Raw genomic sequence first — 27,972 nt, forward strand, 5'->3', positions numbered from 1 at the left:
TAGCCTTAACTGAGAGAGAACTGCAATACATCAATTTGTTTCCCCAAAATGCTACAATTTTTCAATTTTTTATTTCTCCTTTAGATTTTTCTTTAAACCTCTAATTTTTGTTCCTAATTGTTTTTTTTTCCTTATTTTCTTTCCCTAGTCCCATTTTCCCAGTCCTGTTTTCCTTTATAGCTTTTCATAAAAAAAAAATCCTTTAGTTTTTTTTTGCTTTTACAGCAACCTCCTCTTCCTTTTCTATCACAAAAAAAGAAAGCTTGTTCAGTTTTTTTTTCTACTTTAAAAAATGACATTTGATAGTAGCGGTTTAATTTGTCCTGTCCTGGTTCTCCTACTTGTCTTTTGCGCTGGTGTCCTCTACAACTTCAGAGCATGTGCTACCCTAGCCATCAATTATACCTTTCGCCACCAGCACAAGTGGGCTAGCTGCAAGGGCACAATCTACAGCAACCATGTGCGATAGCAGCTGGAGCGTCTTTGATGATTTTGGTAAAAACTCCATATTAAATACCCAGTACATTGCCATCATTGTACTGATGGCACCCAGCAGTGTCGCTTCCTCAACGCGCAGTTCGTCAACCGAAACGATGAACGACTCCACCTGGTAAAAGTCTCCCTCGTAAACCACCGTCGGGTATGGTGGAAGTTCTGCTGGGTCCTAAGGAAATGTAGGAATACAAAAAATATATTTCAAGAAATGATTGAACAAAATTCTTCAATGCTAAATTTTTCTTTGTAGTAAAGAACCACGAGAATAAGCCACAAGCATAAGTTACAGCCAAGTTTTCGAAAAATAAATGTACAAGCTGTCTTACACTTTGTGTTAATCTAGCTGCTATACAGAAGTGCTCAGTATTGCACCAATGCAGTCAAGGTGTGGATCACACAGATCTGCTAGCACCCTAACTCATTTTATGAATGCCATGGAAGGTCAGTTACCAAATGTCAACGACATATTTTTAGCATATCAGATTACATCACTGCAAGCCATAAAGTGGGGTTCTGCATATCCTTAGTTTATTTTCTGCAAAATTGAAGGATGTTTTTCTGAGTTTCTTTTTAACACAAATTCGAGTTTCAAAGTTTTTTGTAAACGCAAATAAAAAATATAAGACAGTAGTTCGGAACTTGGCAAAGTAGCCTATTCAAAAAAGAGGCTTATACGTCTAATGTCGTACGGATGCTAGTTATGTCTCGTTACCCCGTAAATATGGACACCCCGCTGCAGGACGAAATTTTCGGCGACCAGTCTCCCACCGAGCAATTCTGCCTCGTTATTACAGAAACCCGCAGTCCAGACTATGGATGGCTGTTTTGGGGACGAAATGGGAAAATACAGGCATTTTTGTCTTGTCGTTATGGGCACGGGTCCACCAAGCAAAAAAAGTAAAAAAGAGAGAAGACTAGTGACCCGCAGAGGTCGCCCTCTGTACCCAGAATTCACCATTGTCTGCCGTTCCTTGCCCGTCTAGTTACTTTTACAGGAAAGAAAGAAAAAAAAGTTAGGGAACCGCCAAAGTCTCATCATGCATACAGGGAGATCACTAATTTCTGTTGTTTGTTGCCCATACTTTTATTTTGAATGCGGGTTTACAAACCCAATAGAAAAGAAAGGTTAGTGAATCACAGAGTGTACCCTGAATTCACTATTGTCCGTTGTCCGTCTTGAGATAAAACCTGGGCACCTAAAGATGGTGGAGTTTTTTCCGGCTTGAAAATCGGAAGGTATGTTATCCACTTCGGCATAACATGACTGATAAATCACATTCGTTGTGGATAAATGGCAATGCTGGAGGATGCTTCTCTGGTCAGCTCGAAGGCGGAAAAGAGGATGATAAAGCACAAGGGGACGGAGCTACGTTTATCCGCTAAACTTGTTACTTAATGTTTGTTGTGACCTTGATTCGTTATTATGGACGATTTTACTGGGGAATGGAGGTGCCCATATTAACGAGACATGACTGTACCTTGTTTTTCTGATAACAGAAAAACAAGGTACAGACAAGGTTCTGATAACAAAAACAATTCTTTGACGCTTATGATCAACAGTTGGGACTGAAAAAAGAAGATAAATGTGAAACCTGTTCGAGTATCCAGAGACAATTTAAGACCGGTTGTGTTTATTATTGGCAGACCCCGAAATTTTAAATTTTTCAGATAAATCCGAATTGGCCAAATTTTTGCTGGCAAATGTATTTTGGATTGATCAGAAAATGCAGAACCCTACATATAAGCCATGTCTTGGTAATATGGACACCTCCATTCCCCAGAAAAATCGTTCATAACGCTAGTCGTCCATAATAATAATGAATGAAGGTTAAAAACAAAAACATTCAGTTACAAGCCTTGCGAACAAAACAGTTTAGTAACCCAAAACATAAGACGGGGGTTTGAACTGATACTTTGAGTCAAACTTTCCTACTACCTGGAAGGGGCAAATGACCTTTGGCTTGCAAGCCCTATGAACCCTACAACTTTAGGTGCGCATGTCTTCTCAAGAGGTGCAATGGAGACAGTGGTGAATTGCCGGTACACTGTATGACCTACGCGGTCCACTAATCTCTCTTCATGTTGCGAACTCGCATCCAAAATAATGAGACGGGCAACGAACTTGGCAAGAGCGAATTCTGGATACACATACAACCTTTGTGGTAGTCTTTTTTTTTTTTTGCATGTTTATGGACCGGAGTTTATATTGAGGCTAAAATGCCAATTTCCCGAAAATGTGTGTCTATAATCTAAACTGCAGGTTTCTATATTAAAGGGATACTTCAACAATTTTGAAATATTCCCGTCGTGTTCAAAAGTAGGTTGAATATGATCCACAATATCCGTAATTGACAATCGCACTTTTGTATTTTGAGCCTGGTTGCTGTATTTTTCGTTATAAACGGCCCACTCTGGCAAGCGCTCGGAGAAGGCCCAGCGGAGACCACGTGACATCCAACGCAATCGTGACGTAGGTCGTCTCAAGACGAGCAAAGCTACGGCGAGGCTGACGTCGAGAGGATGGCCTAGTCGTTCCAGCCACCGAAGCGGCTGCTTTTGTACGAATTTTGAGTGTCGGGTTAATCTTCTATAATCTTGTAGGGGGACAATAGCGACTTCTGCGACACACGAAAGGCATTCTCGGGAAGAGGGGAGTTCCTCCTGCCCCTCTTCTCTCGTCGTGGCCGGAGACGAGGCAACCTCAGTCACTAGCTGTCAAGGTTCCTAGACGAGCATTACAAGCGAGGCGTTAGCGACATCCACCAGGTGCTCTTTGCTAATCGTTTAATTCGTTTTAAAATTTCTTTTCGTGACTTTCTTAACAAGATAATTGTATGGTCGATGTGATGCTGCTTTTTTGAACACATATAGACCAAAAAATGAGCGCCGAAATTTCGTTGTAGTAACCATTTAAAGGATGTACACCTAACAATTATATTTGGCAGATATTGAACAAGGAATTACCTAACTTATACAAATAATTTCAATTTTTTTAGTTGTAATAAACTGATTTCACAGGCCAGTTTGACTAAGCCACTGCTGCTGCAACGCATCAAGGAAAGTTTCGTCTTTCTGCATGTGCCCCAACCTCGCTGGAGCTCTGCGCGTGCAAAGCGCGAGACGCCACGAGGTGTCTGAAGCACTGCCACCTGCCTCTTGTGAACTAAAGTTATGGCGGCTTCACACATGCACCGAATTCTAGGTCAGATCGGTCTATTCCACTAAAGATTAAAATAAACATACCAACAGCCTCTTATCAATCTTTCATGAGTATTGATTGTTTCAAAAAGCAACTTGTCCCCTCTACCCTGTTTCATTATAGTAAGTTACAGCTCAAGAAGATAGTGCGAGGGAAAGAAATGCCGGGGAGGAGGAAGCAGACGGAATGCTAGATAGAAGAGGAGGAAACTTCCTCCTCCCCTCTCCAGCAATTCGTCTGCTTCCTCCTCCCCGGCCTTCCTTTCCCTTGCCTTACCTTCTTGAGTTGTAACAGACTATAATTACGTGAAGGACAGACGAAGGCAACACCAGACGAGGGGAGAAAGGCCAAGCACCAGGAAGGTTGGGGAGGGGAGAAACCTACCCTCGTCTCTAACGTTCCTAGTGCTCTCTCTTTCTCGCCTCGCCCTCTTCTTCTGTCCAGCCTTCCTAGTGCTTGCCCTTTTTTTTGCCTGGCGTTGCTTCGCTTGCACTGCACACAACTAGTGACGCAGACTATTAGCAACGCGCACGACAAAAAGCGTCGCTGTAGTCGAGGTTTGCGACCCGCCGAACCATAGCTTCCTGTATACTGATAATGCTTACCCAAAAGCCGGCTAACAGGGAGGGAAATCCTGCCAATTACAGGGAGGTAGAGGCAAATATTGCCAATCAGGACAAGGGAAATTCTGTTTGTGACGTCACGGACGGAAACCATTAGATGGTGCCAACGAAACATCTTGGAGCTAATGGAAGTAGAGCATAAATAGCTGATGACTGCCCGGTCTGGTTTTCGAGCTGCGCAAGGGCCACTGGTCCTCTCACTCGAACAGTGCTTTCAGCTCTTCATTCTGGTACCTGGGCCACAAGTTGTGCCAGCAGGCTTGCAGCACCAGCTGAAGGAGTTAAAGGCCCACTTCTGAAAATACAAAGCATAAAAGAAGCCATCACTTAGAACAAAAATAATAAAATCATACAAATAACTAGAGTAGAGCCTTGAAGATTCATTTCAACCACCTAGGTATTGTTAAGATAGATGGACCTTGCAGCACAGTAAGCCTGTCAAATTGCAGGCACCTCGGTCTGGTTTACGACCTGATAACTCGGAATCAGAGGACAAAAACTTGTAACAAAGCCAAGTTACAATTAGTGGCCAATCACACAATAACCTCTCAATATTTAGAAAGCATTGACAAAGAAGATGAGCACAACCATGACAACCTGCTTGACTCAGAATACCAAGTTAAGTGTCAGTCAACCAAATAATTCTCTTATGCCCTTGAAAACTGTGGCACGGATAAAGACTACCACCAAAAAGATACTCCGTCACCATGCTAAACCTTGCTCTACAAACGGAAGTGTGAAGAGCAACCCACAAGGGCTACAAGAAAGCACCTGCCTCTCAAGAACCTTCGCTTCACCACAGATGGTCTACTTTGATAAAAAGGACATAGCCTTGCAGCTATTTCAACTATCCGCTCACGTGATGCGGATAGTATACCAAACATCTATATCAGATCGAAAATATAGTTTGACGGTCAAGTTGACCAACTGATTACGGAGCAAATTGCACGGAACAGAGGAGCTTGCTTTAATTTGTTGGTTAGCAATTGTATGTTAAAAGATTAAAGAAGCACTTAACCAATTTAAGTTGTGGTTTTCCTTGGGGCCACTGCCTTTGGGAGTACCACGTTCGCGGCGAGACGCTCTACCGCGAAGCGGGTTCGTACTCGGGTGGCATGCTGCTCGTTGAGCGCAAACAGACACCAGTCACGTTGGTAACGGTGATAAACTCTGTTTATTTACAATGAAACAAATAACAACAAAACAGCGGCTATAAGCTGGTGAACGCCGTCGGTGTGGAGATCGCCCACGGTCGAACGGTCCTTCACAAAGCGCTCACCGGTGCATCGGACGGTTCCCCGTTGTCGCCGCCGCCGAATCCCAGGAAGAAGAGAGCGGAGATACTGCTGTCCGCTAGTTTTAAGATAACGGCGGGGGCGAAGTGGCCAATCAAGGAGCGACACGTCGATCTCCTTTGTGCGGGGGTTCGGCAGTGATAGGTAAGGGCAACAGAAATGCAGCTGTAATGAAAAATAGAGCACTTTGGAATTACAACAGGTATGAGGTGGTGAGAGTGATTTGGAAAGGGGTCATGGTGCCTGGCTTGACTTTTGGAAACGCAGTGCTATGCATGAAATCCGAAGTGCATGCGAGACTAGAAATAAAACAGCGCGGAGTAGGTAGACTGGCTTTGGGGGCACATTGCAAAACGCCAAACCAGGGAGTACAAGGAGACATGGGATGGGCGTCATTTGGAAGCAGGGGAGCGGTGAGCAAGATAGAATTTGAGGATAGGTTGAGGCAAATGGATGGGGAGCAATGGGCACGAAAGGTTTTCAGCTATTTATACATGAGGAGTGTAGACACAAAGTGGAGACAGCGCACTAGGAAATTAAGAGGAAAGTTTTTGGGCTATAGCGAAGATACGGAAGAGCAAGTCTCAGTTAAGAAGAAAGTTAAGGCCACAGAAAGAGATTGGTGGCTAGAGGGAATGCAGACAAAGACGGCTCTGGAAAGCTACGCTCCGTGCGGGAACTATAGGGGGCGCTTTGAAAAACGCGCGTAGCACCGCTAGCGGAGGAGCTGGCGTTCGACTGTGAGGCGCGGTCAGCACGTTTTCGCATGCCAAGCTGTGGCGGCGAAGCGCGCACGGACGGAACTTTTGCTTTTTGAGCCGATAAGTTGAGGGTGACGTTGCATGGGTGCTGGGGCAGATTTAAAAAGGGCATTTAGCTGTTCTCCGCTTCTTATATATTGAGTTTGAGTCGTTATTAGGGCTAATTTCTTTAGTTGTGGTCGAAAAACCGGTTTGAGCAATTTTCCGAAAAGCAAGACGGCCGCCACCATAATTGCTCTCAGTGAGAAATTTGTTTCGCTCGTCGCTGTAAACGTTGGACTGCTGGGACGATGATATTTGGAGGCGAGTGAGATGTTCACTAAGTTTGTGCACTAAGTGGGCCAGGTTTTATGAAGACAGAAGGTGTGAAAGTTATGGTTCGAACGAATGAAGGAATAAAGCTGTCTGGAATATCCAATATTGGACCCAAAATGTGTTGTTATAACCGGGCTGTGCGAAGTGCAGATTTGGACACACAGGTTCTTGGAACATAACCGTAACTTGACACAGCACTTAATATAAAAAATAGGTGGCATAGGGAAACCAGGTGGAAATTCGGTTTAGGCGGCGCTACTGAAAGGGAAACGGTTTTGACTGTGAAAGGGCTGTCAAGAGAATACCATTCGTCGTGGGAGATGCAGACTTTACAGGAAGGAAGGGACTAGTGCACTGTACCTCCAATTGAAACAACTTTGCGAAAGGTGGTTTCAAAGCCGAGAAAACCAAGTTGCCGGCCAACACACGGTTTGGCTGTCAAATGCTTTTGCGGTCTGCTGTTGTGTAGTAATCTGGTTGTGCGAGGTGCTGATTTTCAGCACACAGGTACTTTGACAACCGTAACTTGACAAATCACTTATTATATCTAAAAGAAATGGCATAGTTTAACCAGGTAGAAATATTTTTGGGCGGCGTAACCGGTTTCTATTTAGGAAACCGGTTTTGACCGTCAAAGGCTGTCAAGAGAATACCATTCATCATGGCCGGGAGGTGCACACTTTACAGGTAGGAAGGGACCAGTTGACGGTACTTCCAGGTCGAACAACTTCACCATAGGTGGCTCTAAAGTCGAGAAACAAAATTGTTATCTACAAGACTCGGGGTGTCAGCGTTTCCACATCCAAAAGGAGGCTGATCAAAAAAGAAAGCACACCACATAAACTTTCATACGCAAACATCGATTGTCCAGTGATTCCAAGTTTCGTTGTAGTTTTCCTTAGATTCATATTTGTCACTTTTTGTACCGTCCGAATCTTTCTTCGTGAAGTACAGATTGCGTGCCGTACTAGTCCGGAAATATCATCGTCACGTACGATGGGGACGAAACTTCTTTGGAGGGCATTCCTTCAACAAAGTTCGCACTGCATACCCGCGAGAGTGGGATGGAATTTCAGTTCCAGCTGAGGTATGTAGCGTTACTGGTACAAAAACAAACGCAGAGCGCAAAGCGGCAGTGTAGAATATGTCAGCCGTGCCGACACAGTGGCAGACATGATCGGGAGACCAAATTTCTCGCGTCGTACGGCACGGGTCCATCGTTGTCGCTGTCCCACAAAACATCGTCGTGGTGAAAAATTGTGAAACTTCATCCCCACGAGATACGACGCATAAATATTGGAACACTTAACGACGCAGCAGTTCATGCTGTCAACCATACATGGGTAAATTACTTTCCAAATGTAATTTAATTACAATTACAATTACTTAGCTCCCAAAGTAGTTTAACTACAATTACAATTACTACTACGCGAAAGTAGTTCATTGCAATTACAAATTACTTTTTAAAAGTAATGCAATTACTTTACAATTCCTTATTTCTGAGAGTTACCCACCTTGGGCCATATAACTGTAAACGAGTTATATGGCCGCTGTATAAATGTCACGCATTGTACTTTCCTTTTATGAAATTTGTTAAATGGATTATAGAACTTAATAGTTTGGAGTAATGAACTCCTGATTTCTTATATTCTCAAAAAATAAAAATAAATGGCGACAAAATTCACAGGTGCGAGGTGAATCTCCTTAGAGCTTGTGCAAATGGTATCCAAGTCAAACCAACAAAAAATAAACTTAAAAATAATACAAGGAAACAAATATGCGACAGTACTGGTATCATAAAACTCGATGATTCGCTGCCTCTCCCTGTCTGTGGACTTGTAACATGCCGGATGTGGTAACCGTAGCACGCGAACTGCGGTCGCTTCCACAAAACTAGTGTCACAATAGCAGCAACTCTCTTGCCAGGGATTCTGGGTTAATTCAGTGCACGGTAAAGGCCGGTTCACACATGCAGCGGAGCGCTAAGTTAGCGCTGCGTGAGCGCTCCAAGGAGCGCTCATGTGGCGCTTCCTAGCGCGTGATGTAGCGCTCGGTTAGCGCTTCAGTAGCGCTCTGTTAGCGCTGCAGAAGCGCTTTGTTAGCGCTCTGTTAGCGCTACAGAAGCGCTTTGTTAGCGCTCTGTTAGCGCTACAGAAGCGCTCTGTTTAAAGCCCCTTGATAAAGGCGTTTTTTTACAAGTACCGCCAACCATTGTTGTGGAAACGCGCGAGGCACGTGCCACGAGAGGGCGCTTCGCCTCCATTCGCTTCCAAGGGCCGCTCGAGACATGGGGCTCGTGCGCTCGCGCATTTGACGCTACTTGCAAGACAAACGGAAACATATCGAGGGGCTTTAGCTCTGTTAGCGCCCTGCACGCTCCTTGTGCCGTGCTTGCTGCTGCGGAACAGCGCGTGCACGGCAATTCCTTTATTGTTGTTTTTCCTTTGGCATTGAAAGAAGAGGAAGTAAAACAGCCGCTCTCCAAGCAAAAGGTCGGGCAGGCGACCCAGAGTCATGGACTTTGAGCGACTAATTGATTGGGTACGACCTCATCGCTTTCTATTCGATATGCGTGACCCTGGTTTCAAAGACATGCAGATAAAAATAATCGCCTTCGAAAGAGCTCTGTGTCTCGGTCCCTCAGCCTAGGAACAAGGTTCACTAGGTATACCTGTCGGTATCTCGGTGGCGAAAGATGTAGCGCACCCAGAAGGCTCTTCTGGGCGTTAAGCCGTCCACACACATATGCACTAATCGCTTATGTAAGAGCATTGGTCGCATTTCTATTTCAGCATCCCACATGTCCGCCATTGTGCTGCTGATTCACACCCAAGCACAGGAACCGGAACCGCAGTGCACGCGCCAATCCGCAGCACCGCGGTACAAGAAGCGCTACTAAAGCGCTAACACGGCGCTACTGAAGCGCTAACAAGGCGCTGCTGGAGCGCTAACAAGGCGCTACTGGAGCGCTAACAAAGCGCTACAGAAGCGCTAATCGCGCGCTGTGTTAGAACTAAGTCACGCGCCAGGAAGCGCCACATGAGCGCTCCTTGGAGCGCTCACGTAGCGCTAACTTAGCGCTCCGTTGTATGTGTGAACAGGCCTTAACACCAAAAAATAAGCTCCTGAGATATATAATAAATTTAGGATCGTCATGTCAGGCGAAGAAGCAAAGAAGCAGCAGGTCTCATTAACACGACTCACCCTGCCTTACTTCCAACTGTTGCTGCTACACTGCGCTTCTTCGCCTCGATGTTAGAGTAGCACGACCCGCTGTTAGTGGTACCAACATACGAGATAGAGGAGAAAGACGTGAAAAACTCATAAAGAAAAGAGAATAATTTCATGAACAAAAAAGTCCCCAAACTTGACTGAAATATGTAAGCGAATATGCTAGCGGCGAAGACGCGTAAGAAGAACCTCGAACCTCCTCGCCTCGACCGGATGATGTGATCGGAGCCAACCAGCTCGACTTCGACCCCCATGCCCCCGTGTGGGAATGAGAAGTAAGAAAGACCCCTAGAAACAGGAGCAACAGGAAGCGAACGAGACGAAGAGTAAGATTCAACTACCCCAGGAACGAAAACGGACGCGAATGAAGCCCTCATTTATCAAATTATTTCTCAAATTCTTCATTAAATCGTTTTACAGTCTATAAAATCCTTCATTCCGTTCTATCCCAGCCTCTCTTTCCCATCCCTCTTTTCCCCTTTTTTTGAGCAGGTTGGGAGACTCTCCCTTTATTGCTTCGGTTGTGCTCTCGTCTCCGTGGCCAGGGGGGAAAAGCGCCACCGCCGCAAAATCTTGCAAAAGTAATTGTAATTGTGCCTGAAATTTAGCAATTACTGACGCTAGAAAGTAATAAATTACAATTACAATTCCTTTTAGCCAAAAGTAATTATTACAATTACAAATTACTAGGAAAAGTAATTAAATTACAGTAATTTATTTACTGTAATTGAATTACTACCCAAGTATGCTGTCAACCCAGCGCAACCACACCGCTCCAACTTCAATGCGTACCAATGTACGCGGCGTAATCGCGTGGTTTCGTTTCGCTGGGGCTCTCACTGCCTACCATCGGCAACGGCCGCGCGGCGGCGCGTCGGTCGCGTCGCGCGGAGTGTATAGATTAAACAAAACAGTTATTGCCAAAGAAAGCATTTATGACAATTCTAGGGGAAGCTCATTGCTGTTTGAGGCGAGGACGGGTGTTCTGCGAACCAGAACATACAGAGCGAAGTACCAGGAATTGGATACAGTGTGCACTGCTTGTGGAGAGGAGGACGAGACGGCTGAGCACTTGATACTCTACTGTAAAGGGCTTCACCCTATGCCTACCGAAGACAACATAGATTTAATAAAGTCATTGGATTTTAGAGACAGCGAAGGGAGAGTGGATTTCAAGACTGTAGAGATTACCAAGCAAAGATTAAGTGAATGGTGGCAGAAATCGAGAGAAAACTAGGTATTTTCTTATTCACTGATGGCAAGGGGGTTTCATAGCCTCACTTTCTTTGCACTGCGGAGTGAATATAGATTTCACATTTAAATATTCTAAGCTTAAATGGTAAAACAAAATGGCTAGGTGGCGTAAGCTACCGCCCGATCCAAAGGGCTCAGCCGTATTCATCGATCCATCCATCCAACCCGTGACAACGTGGCCGTTTGAGATGTGCAAGGGCTGCACGTGCGCTGCACCGCGGTAAGTCGGCAACCACGGCACCACTGACAAAACCAGCTCTGAGGCCGGACTCTCAAAGCGAACTTACGACGAAAAAAGTGCGTACGACAAATTTGAGAGAAAACACGTATTCTCGAAGCGAAATTGTCGTAACTTTTGCGCAGGTTACGACAGAATCCTACGACAGCTCCGCAGCTGTCTTACGCACTTTTTACGATCAAATCAACATGGCCGACAGCGTCGCTCAGTTACTTGTTAGCGACGACCAACGGACATTTATTTTTCTACGTCCTCTTCTCGTGCGTCCCGACTTCAACCAGCAAGAAAAAAAGGAAGGAGTACTTGAAACAGACCACGACGATCAAGAACGCAGGATCCACAAACACCCGAAAAGAGCTACAACGCGGCCACGATTCAACCGACCCGACTAGGCGCACCGTTGCTCCGGCGGTCCTTGGCCAAGACCATCTGCCCATGACCGGCTGGCCTGCTGAATGGAATATACCCGCGTTACCTTGTGGACCCTTCCCGGATGAGTAGTTTGATCCCTGAACTAAATTTCAGAGGTCAATCTTTTCCCCTTGTCATCTCGATCTTCTTGTTTTCCGAGACAGCGGTGACGAACGCTGTCGTCGAAAAGGGACTCTCATTGATTCTATCTCCTTGTTTTGTGTGATATAGAGCTCAAATAAACGCCATACGGATTACCTTCGCAACACGCTATGTACACTTTGTTATTAGTTTGCAATTTTTATTCTGACACGACGCTACGTGTCGAGCTATAGCAGTTCGTGAGAGATACGCGATGTCGGTCCAACCTTTATTTGCCGAGTGCCATGTCAGTATCGAGTTGCAATCGTAAAAGATCGGTCCAGAAGCGCTTACCAAAACGCGGTCTAACAGAGCGAATCCAGCACTTCGATCAAACGCGCGTGTCCGCTCCGAGTGTGAACAGGTATTTGCGTGGCTCTTGCTGACACTCTCGTAGTTCAAACATATCTTTTGTAACGTCGGCTTGCAACTCGCAGCAACTTATACCGGCCGGGCCAGAAGCATGCTCGGGTCGTGTGGTGCAGAGAGCCGCAACGAGAACGAGCACGCCGTATTGCCGCAGAACGGCGCTGCTCCTATGCCACAAGTGATATCACGAGAACTTTCCCACCATCCACCAGATGTGAATTTGAAATCGTTTAATTAGGTTTAAAGTTAGTTCTCCTGCGTTTTACAGCGCGATATTGATATTTCCGAGGTGGTGCCTGTCCCTAGCCCATAATTATGCAGAAAGATCGGCTCTAAAATTTCGTTTCCGTACCCCTTTAAAGCATAATTTTCAGTAAGGGACACAAGCAGCTGTGAGAGCTTCATGCACACACCTACCCGCGCTCATTCACACTACGAATAGATGCTGTGAATATGAGTTCTCTTACCTGTGAAAGCTTCAAATTGTATATTCTCGTGTATCCATACTTTCTTCTTGTATCCATCTTGACACAATTCAAACACAAGTAACTTAGATGCCGCTCTGTAGCTTTCGCGACACTAAGACACAGCACATGTACGGCAATGTACGCAATAATAATGCTATGACAACTGTGGCACTGAATATAAAATAATTATTTAGATTTTAGGGTTTCACATTTTCTTTTCTTTGACTTGGAATTAGCCTCATAAGCTTTTCGTTCACCTTTTCACAATAGTTTTTTAGCACAATGTTTGTGCTGCACCAGAACGAGTTCTTCAGCACGAGCTCACTTGTGTGTCCTTCACATGCGTCGAAATCAGAAGTCTCGTTGGTAGACAACAGTTCCATTCAAAGCTCGCTGACGAGCTGACGCTGGATCGCAACCTCCATGGAGAGTTCTTGAGCAACAACGTCATTGTGTCTCATGGCACTAACGGCGAACATAGTTGAGGAAAGGAGTCTCCTGCGCAAGTGAAACTGTTGCCGTCTCATCTTCTTCGGAAAGCGCCGCCCTGCATTTTTGACATTTCGGCTTTTTCAAAGCGGCATAAACTGCGTACTCTGCCACGGACACTAGGACTGGGAGCGTCTAATTTATCGCTTGTGACACTGCCTCTCCCGTAACTATACTACGTTGCAGCTGGGCCATGGCGTGTCTACACTGTTAGCAAGTCCCGTGTATTTGGCGAATATTTGGGGTGAAAAAACACGCTATTTACACAAATTACCATAAATTTACACGATGAGTAACGGATAATTCCTTCAGAAATCATGTGAGGTTGTAAAAAACGTGTTTTGGTTCGGTCGTACACGCATAACCGTGTAGCCGACCCCGATAACACGCATCGCCCCCGGCGACGACCGCGGCATTGCCGGCTATCGAAGCACCGGAATGCTTGGGGACACATTTAGAAAGGACCGTCGAGACAAATGCCGCGGAAAGAAACATGTCTCGGAGACAGATATGCACCAAGAGCAATTGCGCCATGTCGCAGGACGTTGGCGAAACCCGCGCTTACCGTGCTCGCCGCCATCTTCTGGTCGATGGCAATGCGGCTTCCCTCATGTCGCCCATGTTTGTATTTAGTTTAGGGGTCCTGATAACAGTTTCTTAAACACCACAAATAAAGTCATGGGTCTAATTATTCGTTCCAAACAGTTAAAATGGATATAAAAAGCGTGTCCTCGATGTGAACACGTGACATTGCAGTTGGTTTCGTTTTTGCTTCGACCTTCAACTGCAAGCGATCTGGCCACGGCGCAAGCGCAACGCCAATGTACGCTGGAAGCAAGCGCCGGTTGGCTTTCGTTGTTTTTGTTTGACCGGCGAAAACCTGGTTAGTACGCATGGCGCCGCTACTGTTTTGGTTGGACGGGACGCGAGAAGCTTCGCATAGAGCTTCGGAGTTTGCGAGCACATAGTGAAGACGTGACCGGAGAAGTGCCCCTGTGATGTTCCTGGAAGACGGAAAGTAGCATTCGTAATCTTCGTGTGTGCTTTAAAAGCGAAGGGAGTCACAGGGTCCACGAGTTCGCAACCACAAGCCAAGGTTCACGACAGCGCGGCGTTGACTTCGGCGATCTCGTTCTGTTTGGTGCAACCCGGCGATGCGAAAAAGAGCTGAAACATTCGTCGTGTGTGGTGCGGTGCTTTGTATTCCGGGTCTGTTTGAACCACGCTTTTAACACGAAGCGCAAATTGTTTGTTGCGTGGTGGAGGTTCAACGGGTACAGTCCCGTCGTCGTCAGCTGATCCGGTCCAGCTGGTCCGGGAGGACGCAGCGAGCGTTTTTAAAAGTAAATCTTCCTTCGTTCCGTTTCAAACTGTGGAAGTATCCCGACACATACCGTGAGTAAGAAGCAGCGGGCGTTTTCAACAAAATTATGTTGTTTTAATTGAATAATGGGCTCCGGATTATTGTCTTAAATCTGCCGTATTTTACGCTTCGTGTTGGACTGCGTTTGCATAGGACGCACACCGCTCGAGTAGATGATTCGGTCCTGCAACGAGTTTGTTGCGACAATCATGCGGCGTGAATAAATTAGGGCAAGGTTTCCTACCTGCCCACAGATGCATGTACTGAGACCATTTTTTATGTTGTGAACATAATGCTCTTTATTTTGGAAGACGCGTTGGTGCATTTATTGTGGTACAATCACTTGAGAGTTGAGAAATTGGAGAGCGAGAAAGCTTTCTCAACTTTGTCTCTTTCTCTCTGGCACTGCCCTGTTTCAGTTTCAGTAGGCATATCTACTAGCAGGTACAAACTGCTCTAAAGCAGGTAAAAAACCGGAAGCTTAGGACGGTGCGGACTCCGTGTTTCGCGCTTTTCGCAAGGTGACAGGGTAAATGCTTTTGTGAGATATGCGGAATATGCAAGCGATTTTGTTATGCCCTTTTTATTATAATGCAATTAAATGCAAAGGTGCAAGCGAGCTGGACAGTAATGATGAAAATAATCCCTGGAGAAGGGGAACAAGAGGGACAAAGGACAAACACAAATCTCCAAACACAGCTAGGTGACTGGTGCGCGACCGAAAAAATCCGCCTGGTCCGGGTATCGAACCCGGGACCTCTCCATTACAGGTGGAGCGCTCTACCAACTGAGCTAACCAGGGGTTAGACGTCAGTAGAGCAAACGGGTTTTATCAACGGGTTGATAAAACCCGTTTGCTCTACTGACGTCTAAGCCCTGGTTAGCTCAGTTGGTAGAGCGCTCCACCTGTAATGGAGAGGTCCCGGGTTCGATACCCGGACCAGGCGGATTTTTTCGGTCGCGCACCAGTCACCTAGCTGTGTTTGGAGATTTGTGTTTGTCCTTTGTCCCTCTTGTTCCCCTTCTGCAGGGATTATTTTCATCATTACTGTCCAGCTCGCTTGCACCTTTGCATTTAATTGCATTATAATAATAACCATAAATTGCAAGCTTCACCCTTGTTGGTGTTAGACTGGTGGCGGTTGATAAAACCCGTTTGCTCTACTGACGTCTAACCCCTGGTTAGCTCAGTTGGCAGAGCGCTCCACCTGTAATGGAGAGGTCCCGGGTTCGATACCCGGACCAGGCGGATTTTTTCGGTCGCGCACCAGTCACCTAGCTGTATTTGGAGATTTGTGTTTGTCCTTTGTCCCTCTTGTTCCCCTTCTCCAGGGATTATTTTCATCATTGTTATGCCCGTCGTTTGCGTCTCTCTAGCAAAACGAATAAGATGATCTACTACAAAGGCGCAATCACAAGCCAAGATTTAAGATAGCAGTCGTTTGCTTCGGTGATCCGTGTAGCTGTATTTTACCCTGCTCTCTGCAACACCGTGTCATGACGAAGAGCTGGAATGGTCACGGTTTGTGCTGGCCTCCCGGTTGACAGAAACCCGCGTCGCCCGCATCGGCACCGAGTGCGCTTGGGCTGTTGATGCTCAAGCCGCGGCTTGTCGAAAGCTCATCCTGCTGCTCAACGGTGAGGAAGCGGCGAGAGTGACCTCTGAAGTGAATATAGATCCTCGTTCATCCAGTTATCCGGTGTCAAAGTGTGGAAGATGTTTAACGTGTACTGAGGGTGGGAACTACGAGCGTTTTGCCTTGCTTTTATAACCGAAACCAGAGCAACGAGATAACTGCCTTGCGTACTCCAAAATGACGGAAGCAAAAAGTTTCAACAGGTCGAGTACGTCACCGGGGATTTAGGCGAGACGGTGCACACTGTTTAAACGCTTGCAGTATCCACGAGTGGTGCCAGGAAAGCGACGTCAACAGAGAAGGAGCTCGCGATTCAGCATAATGCAGTGCTACGGGCCCGTGTATCTTCAAAGTTCGGAGTGGTGGCAGTATAAGAAAAAAAAAAAAGACGAATTAGCGCCCCACGCTAGTCATCACGAATAACACCGGCCACCAACTTTCGAGCCCCACCGCTCGACTCAACACCGACACGACAGACGACAACAAACTGCATCAACACAACCCAAAAGTGAAGGCGTCTGCTCCCGTACTGCAACTAGCGGAAGTGAAGTGTTGAGTGGATGCCCTTCACAAGAATATATAAAAAATGCTTTGCGCAAGGAACATTTCCATTTATTATTATTACATAATGATAAAATACCAATATTTTTTTTAAAATCTGATTCAAGCTAGTCGGACTGCTCATAACATTGGTCTAGCATGAAAATAACAAAAATTTGAACTTCATGACCGCTTTAGGATTTATTGTTAAAGGGGCCCTGCAAGGACTTTTTACTGATCTTTAATTTGCACCGAACCTGAGCGCACTGAACGTAGTAACTTAGTGAAACTTTTCTTTTCGCGAAATTCGCTTTATTCTAAAAGTTATCGGCAATTTAGAATTACAAAAACAAGCAAAAAATAACCTCCTTCATGACGTCGTAGGTCCTGGCTTGAGTGGCCGTGAACTAGAGGAGGAATAGTGAGCTCATTGAGCGCTCACGACCACCGCACTCCGTGTCGACGGCGCCAGAGAGCGCCACTAAAGCATGTTCTGGATAGGTTGTATGCAGCGGGCAGCCAAAGCGGCTTTTATTGCGTTTGCTGCGCGATTAAACACTAATTCGGTATGACACTTCATTGGCCACAAACGACAGCAGACACGGGGTAAAGATCAGTTCAGAATGGGAGCCACTTCGCGCTTCCATACCGCGAAACGGCCAAACCGCAAGACAATGCCTCTCGCCGAAGGCCTTCGGAACGCTCGGAGCCGGTCGGATCCTCCTGTCCAGACGACTGCAGCGCCACCGCGTACATCCGGGATTTTTCCGTGTCGGCGCCTTATCCCACTACTCCTTTCTAGTATGCGCCGCCTTTTCCACCGCTTGGCGGCGGGTATGTTGACGGGTCATTTCTTGTTTCCTTACTTTATAAACTGCATTTCTTTCTTTTTTTCATCTATAATAGTGAACAAAAACTACTTTTATAAATAATTGAAACGGTGCTCGCCACTTATATTTTGTATTTCGACCAAAAAGCAGTTTTTAGTGGCTCAGACCAGTAGTAAGCCCAGGACCAAAGACGTCACATTTTGCGCGCTTTCAGTACCGTGGGTCGCCCTCGTCGGTGGAGGAGGTTTCCGTGTCGTCCGGTTAAAATATGGCGCACTGATATTTAGCTACTCTTTCCGTGCCCGCTGGCTTGCCCGAACCCCGAGAGACGTGGAAACCGCATAAAAGGTAGACGCTTAAATATGATTGCAGGGCCCCTCGTTATTTTTCGCAACGGACTAACATTATAGATTTTGCCTCTATACTTTTTAAATGCAAACAGTTCTTACATACGGCTGTCCATTGCGCCGTGTTTTGTGTCTTCTTCTATAAATCTGTAACGGTCAGCGACTACAGAGCTCACCCGCATATGTCAAGCTTATATACGCCGCGGGGAGGAAAACATGTTGAATAGGAAGTGTCGGGCGCAGTGTCGGGTGTTGTATTTGTGTTTATGTCGGTGATGTGTAGTGCGTGGTATTGGTGTTGTCTGTGATGTATGTAGGGTTCTGTGTACTTGTGATCTGTCGTAGCGAATTAAGAAACTCGTTTTTTTTTTTTATAGGCTGCTAGAAATCCCGCTAGGTGGCGCAAGTTACCGCCCGATTTCAAATAGTTTGCTCGAGTTGTTTGTCCATTTTAAGTTCGCTTTTTTGTCTAGCGGCTCGATCGTAGCCGACGACGCACGTACGTACCTTTGCACGTAGCTACGTCCGCCGCTTGGAGACTGTTTACTGTGTATAAAAAGCCATCGAACGAGTACAAACGCCGTCCTGTGTGCTCTCAATTCAGCTGAAAGGCGCGCGGCTCATGTGCTCGTCTCTCGCCTGTTCTCGGCTGCTGGCCGCCATGTTTTATGAGCACGCTCAGCCAACACGCTCAGCCGTGCTTAGCAGAAGAAAAACACGGTGTATCGTGTTAAGTTTAAACAGCACCTCATGTGTAGACGAAAAACACAGATGGCTTCGTGTAAAACGAACACGTTTCGACGTGTCCGCTATGGGACAACGGTTTACACGTCTGGGCGTGTTATTTTTGCTAACAGTGTGGGTCTGCGGAAGTGTATTTATTATTTAAATAAATACACACAGCGTCTTTCAAGTCAAGGTATGCTATTTTTCCTGCTCTCACGACCACAAGGCATGACAAGCACTAACGCTTTGTCCGTTCTTCAGTCTTGGCGGTAACGCGTTACAAGTAACGGCGTTACCAGGAACGCGTTACTTTTTTCAGTAACGTAGTAAACTACTCGTTACTTTTTCGACACAGTAACGGGTAACGTACTTGCATTACTATTTCAAGTAACGTAGTTACGTTACTCGTTACTACAATTACACTTCAATTTTTTTCGTATTTTTAGGCGTCAAGCCATGTTTTTCTTTGCGTTTTTTCTCGTAAGTATTTAGGTGAAACCGTAAAAAGATAAATTAATTATGTTCAAATTATGTTAATTATGTTAAATTAATTATGCAGAAACATGTTCTGCATGAACATGTTTCTTGATAGCTTATGCATACCTGTATCGTCAAAACCGTAAAACGTGTTAAATCATAATTTAAAAAAGTAGTGCAGAAGTAACGTGCGTTACTTTTTATCGGTAGCGATAACGCGTCATTTTTATTTTTAGGCAACGTAGCTCAGTAACGCGTACCTTTGATTTGCAAGTAACGAGTAACGTAGTTCGTTATTTTTTTCGGTAACGCCAACAACACTGCCGTTCTTTTGCCGATCCCCTTCTGCTGGGTAGTACGGGCGTAGCGAGCCTCCGACGGGCGCTTGGCCGGTGCTTTGTGCGCGAACACCGTGAGAACAAAATCCGGGTGGTCTCGATCAGACGACGGTTTCCCTGAACATAAGCAAGCCTCGGGCCGGAGATTGAAATGGAAGCCGCACTTGCCTCCAAGCTTGTAGAATCTCACTCCGCTACTTTTCTTGTACATTTCGCTGAGATTAACGGCCACACGGCTTCGCGGCATGCTGATATGCTATGACGCCCATGCGAAACGTGCGCCCTTTTGCCCACACCCCGCGGCTCCGGCGCGATCGCAGCGCCGCCGCAGCGCCGTGACTTCAAGCCCGCGTGTCGGTCTATACGAAGCAGAGCGGTAAAAGAAAAAAGAAATGTGCCGCTTACTTAGTCTTAAAAGTTCTCGTGTAACGGAGCCAGTCGTGGGTACCGCGGGATGACAATTACGTCATGGCGGAAACGCGCAGTTTGTTATCAGTGATGTCAATGTGCTACGCCTCTTGTTTTGGCTTTGCCGTGTCGCCGACATAAACCTTTGACATCTGATATCTTCAAAGCTAAAAACACTACCAAAAAACAACTCATATCTCGTGTATCATGATCACCAACTCCATCATATCCCCAAAATTGAAAAATGAAGTAGGGTTGCTGTTGAAGGGGCAAGCAGGTCTCCAACACTTACACTTGGCCGGAGGAATGCCACACTCCTTTCCTTGACCAGAGATGGCAGTGCACACAGTGCGGCCTTGGTCAACATTTCTGCAATAACAAAAGCCACGAAGACAATTAGTACCAAATCAAACAAGAAATGAGGCTGCAGAAATTTCGAAAGTCGAACAGTGTAAAAAAGTTCCGTTGTTAAAATTAAATTAGAAACTCCTGGCTGTTTTCTGTGCATACATCAATCAAATTGAAATGTGGAAATGCAAAACTGTTCTGTCATATTAGCTTAGACACCAAAGATACTATTCGCTTCTTTGTGCGACACAATAAACCCTCATGTCAGGACATTGCAGATCAAAGTTTTCACTGCAGTTACATATATATTTTTATAACAAAAATATCAAATCGAAACCAAGGCACTCATGCAGTATGATGGGATGTCGCACCTTTTCAAAAGATGATAACCAGAAGTGCAATCACTAGCACTCTGCAAATGTCTACACAAAAAAAAAAGTTTGTGTAGTTAGAACGCTGGAAGTCACGTGAATTGCTCCACTCCTCATGGTCCCATGCTCCCCACAACCACAAGTAAGCCTTTCCATGTGCCATCCTAAAAGACAAAATTTTGTTCCATTTGCTTTGCCGCACTGGAAGCTTTTTTGTGCTCTTTTCGTAAAAGTTAAGATGTACAGTACAGGTCTGGTAATGCCTTCTGGATGTTGTCAGTAGCTGCCGTAAGAAACCTACTTTTAAAGGCCATCAATATGACAAAAATATGTTTTATAAAAAATGTAACACCAATCACCGGAGGAGAGTGGATGTCATTTTCATAATGCTGGACGATGTGGTGGCAAGATAAAATGTATTGCCAGTGTGAGAAGTGTACATGAGTGACTGCATTAAATCTGATAGTACAGCCTTGATTTAGGTGCTGAACTGACCAACCAAGAGCTTTCAGAACAAAGTTATAGAATGCTCGCAGAGGTAAGATTGTAGCATGAAATATTCAGACTGGTAGGAAGCGTAGTCCTTGCCCTGTCTCTAAACTGAAAATGTTTGCTGGCTTGCAAATCCGAGAGATATGGTGTATTTACAACTTCTTGATTAGGTCCGTTAAGGCGGGTGCGTTGGACTACCTGAATTGGAGCCTGGCCAGTTCGGCTGCTGCCGGGAGACGGGCAGAAAACTTAAAACACTCAGGACGGCTGGTACCTGTCACTCGACACTTGATTTTGAATGGCTCTGTAGCACGCTCCAGGGAAATTTCAGGGAGCGGTATAAAACCAGTGTTGTTGCATTTGCATCCATCCTGTCACAATATGGCAGAGACTCAAATATGACAGTGATTGAACGGTGGCATAAGCTGGCTGTAGCTTGAGGGGATTTTTATCACAAGATACGGGTGACTTAATGAAAAATCTAAGGCCAAGTAGATCGGCTTAATTGAAATTCCATTAAGACCAAAGGCAGGATTCACAAAACGATCTCACAATGAAAAAAGTCTCCACGACGAAACCTGAGAACAAATCCGTATTCACCAAACAAAATTGTCGTAAAATTTGTGTGATGTGCGATGAAGTCCTACAACAACCTCCAAGGTGTCTTACTAACTTTTTAGTCAACATGGCTGCACGTCAATTGGATACCTTGCCGTGGTCCCGCGACAACCGAAGAGTTTAAGGTACAAGCGAGGGCCATTTGTTTTGCATGTTATCGTGCGTTCCGGTTTCAAGCAGCGAGAGAAGAGAAAGGAGGATGCAAAAATACGCTCTCAGGACACAGCCCAGGATTCGGCCTAACAACCAAATTTGTCTTACAAGGCCTAGAAGGGTGAGACGGCTAGACGCGCCATAGTGAATCAGCGGAAGGGGCCGCCCGCATGACTCTTGAGCGGACCTGCATGGTGGAACATTCTCGTATGGATAGGGTGGTATTGATTTGGTGATTAGAAGTGTCCCCTCCATCGCTCGGTCGTGATTTTCTAAAAAGGTGGACTGCAGTGGCGTCCCGGGAAATGTGTGTTGGTAGTGGACGCATTCGCAAAGTGGTATTAGGGTCCCGCACATTGGATGCGTCGTTTCGTTTGACATAGAGCTCAAATAAATGCCGTACAGATTTCTTTCGCAGCATGTGGTACGTAAAAACGGGCAGGCAGGTCAAGCATTTATCCTTGCGCTACGGCTCTACAATTCATGTTATGCAATGTCGCCTACGTCCTTCCAGGTCCACGAGATCTTGAAAACTGTGAAAATTTGTTTCCTTGCGCGCGACTAAGTAAGCAAATGCGGCCCGTCTCATTTTGCTTTAATGTCATTTGTTGGCGCCAGTGACAAATCTTTTCTTGGCCTCGATAAAACTGAACATTTGAGACCGTTTCCTCTTCGGTAGGTATCGGCATCATACTGCATGAGCACAGTAAACAAACAAGCATAATGAGACGAGCATGCCGCAACTGGCGTTGCATCTGTTTTTCTCGAAATGCCCGTCTGCTCCAGCACGGTAAGCTTCCTGATTGGCTGTTTGGGACGCTCAAGATGCCCTCACCATAGCAACAGTCTGCTCTTGCGGTGTTCAGAGACTGGCGAGATGCCGGAAGTTGTAGTTTTCCTGAACGAAAACGGCGCCTTCCTCCTCTCCCCTAAGAACGCGTCTGTGAATACCGATTCCGCCTCTTATTACAATGCTCGTAACTTACAAACTTCTTAGCTAAGATGTCGTAAGATAAGATGTTTCTTTGTAAATCTGGCCTCAGGTACCAGAATTTTGTAGACCAATGACTATTCCTCTCCTTCGTTCTTAAAACTCGCACGTAGCGACATTGAGCATTGCAGTTTCCTGCAATCCATATCCATTCTGTTCACCTTGACTACTTTGATCAATTCCTACCATCAGATGGACGGTTGTCGTCCATGGCAATCCTGCGGTCAAGGTCTTCAAAAAATTCGCCGAGATGACGTTTCCCTCAAGCAGCCTCCAGGATCCGGAGGCTGCTCCTTGCCAGGGCAGCTGTCGAGACTGTCCTGGATTGACTTCCCTGTAGCAGCAGTGAACTCCTGCTGCAGCTAGAGGACCAAAGCAAACCAAAAACAGTCAACACTATGGCACTCTTCCTCTCTGGCACCCAAGTTCTCAAACTCAATAATACTCACGATGGTACCAAGCTGATATGCTGGGTACATAGAGAAGACAGCGGCGACAGTCGGCTGCTCCGTCGTCACCCAGAGTCGCCGTGAGGCGAACGTTCTCGCCATGGCGTCGGCCACATAAACCATGTTGGGCCTGGTTTTGCAGAGTTCTCTCTGCATTTCTAGGACATGGCCATCCACGCTTTCTCTGTCCTCTCCATCCGCTGGGAGCACCACATTCTGCAATATAATTGATGGAAGCACAGAATTTGTGTCAAACTTCACTTGATAATATAATTTAAAATATCTCTCAAACAATCCTTCATACCGTGCCAGGCCTGATCACGCGTTTTGGGCAAGGAGTCCTCGGCACCCTCTGCTCCTTGGGTCGCGCTGGTGCCTCTTCCTCGCCCTCTACCGCAGCTCGCTCCTGATCCCGGAGCTTCTTGCGCTCCCGTTTTGCTTTGAAACGCAAGGCAACGTGCCAAGAGTCCTGCGTGCACAAGCAAAAAAAGAATCTCAAACAGCTGCAGAAATAATAGAGCTGAAAAAAACAATAATAAAATAAACTTAAAATATACAGCACACATGGTTCACGCTGAAACTTGAAACCGAAACTGTATAACAGGCCTCCTTTCGTCTGCCATTTTCGCCGACTACCGCGCCCTCCATTTGGGACTCCAACTATAGACCATTCCATTTAGCACTCTCTGGGCAGCACCAATTTGTTCCACAGGAGCGCCCTCTCCATACATCCGGGAAATTCAGCAGGTTCGGCGGGGTGAAACGAGAGAGAGGGCACGCGCCCGACTCCGCTAGCAGACGACAAACAGAGAGGTTGCCATTCTCCATCTTTGGGCTGTACCGGCGGGCTGTACGAAACATCGAACTCTCGCTCGTGGCTGCTGTTGTGAAGTGGTTCGCATTCTTAGAATAGTTATGGCTACTACAAAATCAGCCTATGGCTATATGTTGTTCTATTTCGGTAAATGATCAACTAGCATATCTTTTTTCTGTTACTTAAATAGCAGTTGAGTCAGCCGGCATTACTACCCTCAACTACTGCGTGTATTGCGGCAGGAGAGCACGTTTTTATTTATCATTTTGGACTTCCACTCATGGCCGCTGAAGGCCTACACCAGTGCGAACTTTGCATTGTAAAAAAGGTACAGCAACCGAATTTACTTTTCGCCGGAGACCGGCCAATCTGACACAGTTTTCCCTTTTTTTTATTTGCACATAGGTAACAGCGCAGTTTGACCCTTTTAGTCTTTTTATCTAGCATAGTATTACACGATAACTGGCAAACCAAAATCTGCGCATCTGCCCTTTAAATTTCCAAAATGACGCATTTTTAAACAGAGTTTGCACGCCAGCCGGATGCTAGGTACAGCCCACTCGGCGGAGCAGACCTCATGCGGGGTGAGAGGGGGAGGGCATTTTTCTCTCTCTATTACCGTCTCTGCTATGACCCTAAGTGAACGGTCTATAGGTGGCGCCACCGATTTCCAAAATGGTGGACATAGGGAGGGTTGGAGATGCTAGGTGGGTGCAGTTGCCGAGATTTGCTGGTATTCTGGGCTTATTAGGTTCGCGGCGAGCACATCTGTTGGATGTACTCGCGCCGCGAACCAAAAAGACCATTTTACCTTTTAACTCAGGGCACTCTAAATTGGTAAAATTGGGTATCGTCAACCTATGCCTTCGCTCGGCTTTACAAAAGTCCTGCGCCCACGCCGCACGTGAGAGCTTCGACCGTCAGCTACTTTGCCTGGAACTTTCGGGTTTTCCTTCCTTCCTGGTGAGAGGAGTGGCTGAATCCCTGCTTAAGAAGATGAAAAATCCCGACACAGCAACTATTAAAAGGCTAAACAAGTTTGAAGTGCTGCCCTATGTTCACATAATCTTGCATAATCTGAAGCACGTAAGAGCGAAATTCAACGTCAACGATGTCTTCACGGCCTCCTCCAAGCTGTCCAAACTGTGCGTGATGTCAAGCAGGACCAAACCTAAGAATGGTTCATCTGATACAAGGCATGCCAAGCAGTTTGTGCCTTGTGTCAAGGAGGTCGTCTCCGAGATTCCTCTGAGCTGTGGTAGGGTCTACTTTGGAAAGACCGGTCGTTGTTTGAACGAGTGACTGCACGTGCAAGCGGCCTCGCTTGGCGGTGGCCATAGTTCACATTTACCTATACACTGGAGGGAGTATGGGCGTTCCCCTGCGTTGGACAACACCCGGGTGGTGGGATGCAAGAGGGGCAAGCTGGAGAGAGAGATCATGGAAGCGGCACGTATACTTTCCTGTAGACCAGAACACGATCACTGCATCAGTGTCGCGTCAGTGCATCTGACAAACAGGGAACTACAATTTCTCAATTGTGAACGTCCTTAGTATAGTGTCACAAGCAATCCGTAAAGGTAAAAAATGCGTCCTGAACGCGGTGTGAACACCGTCCATGAGCTTATTATGTTCCGTGCCATTCTAAAAAGAAAAAAAAATTCTACAAGTCTTTTTCTACTAATTTTCGGACCATATCGGGGTGTTTAACAACGTCCCAATATGGTCCTAATTGTGGTGCGAATGCATCATTTGGGCCTAAGGTTTTCTTGTGCCGCTGTAGATTTTTCTTCTCTTCTCACAATCTTTTTTCAAATTTCTTCTTTCTTTATTCTCATTTACCTCTGTCGAAAGAAGAATTAAAGCATGTACTTGCACGGGCCACTCTGCTCGCGTGGAAGTTCCAGTAAACCTTCAGTTGTTAGTCAGCGTATGTCCTGTGTCCATCTTCTACCTAGTGTCTAGTATTTTGTTTGCACTGTTTTTCACTATGTCATTTAACCAACCAGCCCAGCAAGCAACCCATTACAATATTTATTCACTCACGCATTTGGTTCCTGTGGTGTCCTCCAGGACGGAGAAATTTCTAATAAGCCCCTTGGCAGCCTCTGCGTACAGCTTGTCTGGATACCTGTAGGAAAAAGAGCAGACGAAATTGCTGAGGAACATCAGTTATCATTCACGGAAAAAAAGTGCCAGACGTTGGCACTACTGGTGCCCTTGGAACAAACCCGACGGCGCACACAATTCATTCAGTACCACTACCCCTCCCGTCACCCAGTGTAACAGGCACTGTCAAGACAAGGAAATCTCGGCGCGCACCAAAACGACCAATAGAATTCTCTCTAAGTTAGTTTTGGGGGTCTTATAGAAAGAAAGTCAATTCAACTCAAAATTAACTTACAGAGTGTACTGGCATAAATCGTGGTACAACCACTGAATTATGCGATTCCTGGATTTCAGGTTGAGTCCCTTCTTGTGCTTTGCCAATGATTGCTTGATGTCCAGCGGAACTTGGGGGAACCTGTACTCCGACAGGTCCCTCAGCGGAGCTCTAGATGGACCAGGTTCTTCCTGATTGACGACATCCATGACCCTAGATATGCCACAATGATGAACATACAAGCCATATTGTCAAAATAGATACCTATACTCGGGGACAACTAAGAATGCTGGACTAGGGAAGAAAGAGAAAGCACACGGAAAGCTGAAGGCAGGGGAAAAACCTCCTCTCCTTTTTGGCCTTCATTGTGCTCTTTCTTTCTCCCCTTGCCATGCGTTCTTGAGTTGCCCCCGAGCATAAATGGTATATGCACCAATCCAGCTCATAAAAATGCCTCTGAAAGCCTCCACTCAAACATTTTAGCCTAAAGGATTAAATCTTATCTGAAATAATTATGTCTGGTGGCCTGAAAATTCTAACAAGTGTAATTTGTAGCAGAAGTCTATCAAACCGCTTGGAGATGCCTCAAATAACCATTGAAAGCCCCCACAGCTTCAGAATGTGCACGTGCTGTGCAGAGCATATGAAAACATGTGATAATGTTTCCTTCATAATCCCACCTTCCACAGCTTTTCAGGGGTCAAGCATGTCTCTCTTTGGCAAGCTCTTTTACAACTAGCCTTGCCATGAGCGTCATGGCTTGAGCAAACTAGACCTCATCGCTTCAGTCTTCGTGAGCATTTTCACCCAACTGAACTGTGCCTCGTCCATCCTGATCTCGACCTGTGCTCTGTTCTCCAACACAACATCTTCGGACATGTCGACATCAGTGTCAAAGCCAGCATGGTAAATCTTAAAAACAAATAAATAACCAGTACCTAATTAGCATGATGGTAAATAAGTTATATTTCATTTGCACAAGTGGGCCCATGGAACTCTTCATCTCTATTGTTGCAGCCTCCTAATCATAAGTGTCCAAAGCAGACAATAGCAGCTGCCCTCCTGTTCTCCCTCATCAGCTTAGTTCATCTTCCTCATATGCACCATATATTCTACCTTCAATATTCCAGACTGCAAATTGTTTTCAAATTCTATTCCAATTTATCTCTTCCCTGCACTTAAAACCTGTCAAACCTACAAGGTTGAAAGGACAACGGTTAATGGCACTTAAGCTTTGTGAAAGTCTACTAAATTGTTCTGTCCTAATTAAAACAAAATAAAGTAACAACTATGCTACTGAAGCATAACTGAATGAAAGTGGATATTGCCTACAAATTATTAGGCCACTGGAAACATTGCCAATATGTTTGTCGGCCAATTGCTTCAGCATTGCAGACAT

The 27,972-nt window shown here is 45.8% G+C and overlaps 1 pseudogene; it reads right to left on the minus strand.

Moving 5' to 3' along the window:
* Positions 1–371: 371 nt before the first annotated feature.
* Positions 372–27,972, minus strand: LOC120848194 (annotated as a pseudogene).

The sequence above is a fragment of the Ixodes scapularis genome, unplaced genomic scaffold (assembly GCF_016920785.2).
Source record: "Ixodes scapularis isolate PalLabHiFi unplaced genomic scaffold, ASM1692078v2 ptg002705l_1__unscaffolded, whole genome shotgun sequence".
NCBI lineage: Eukaryota > Metazoa > Arthropoda > Arachnida > Ixodida > Ixodidae > Ixodes > Ixodes scapularis.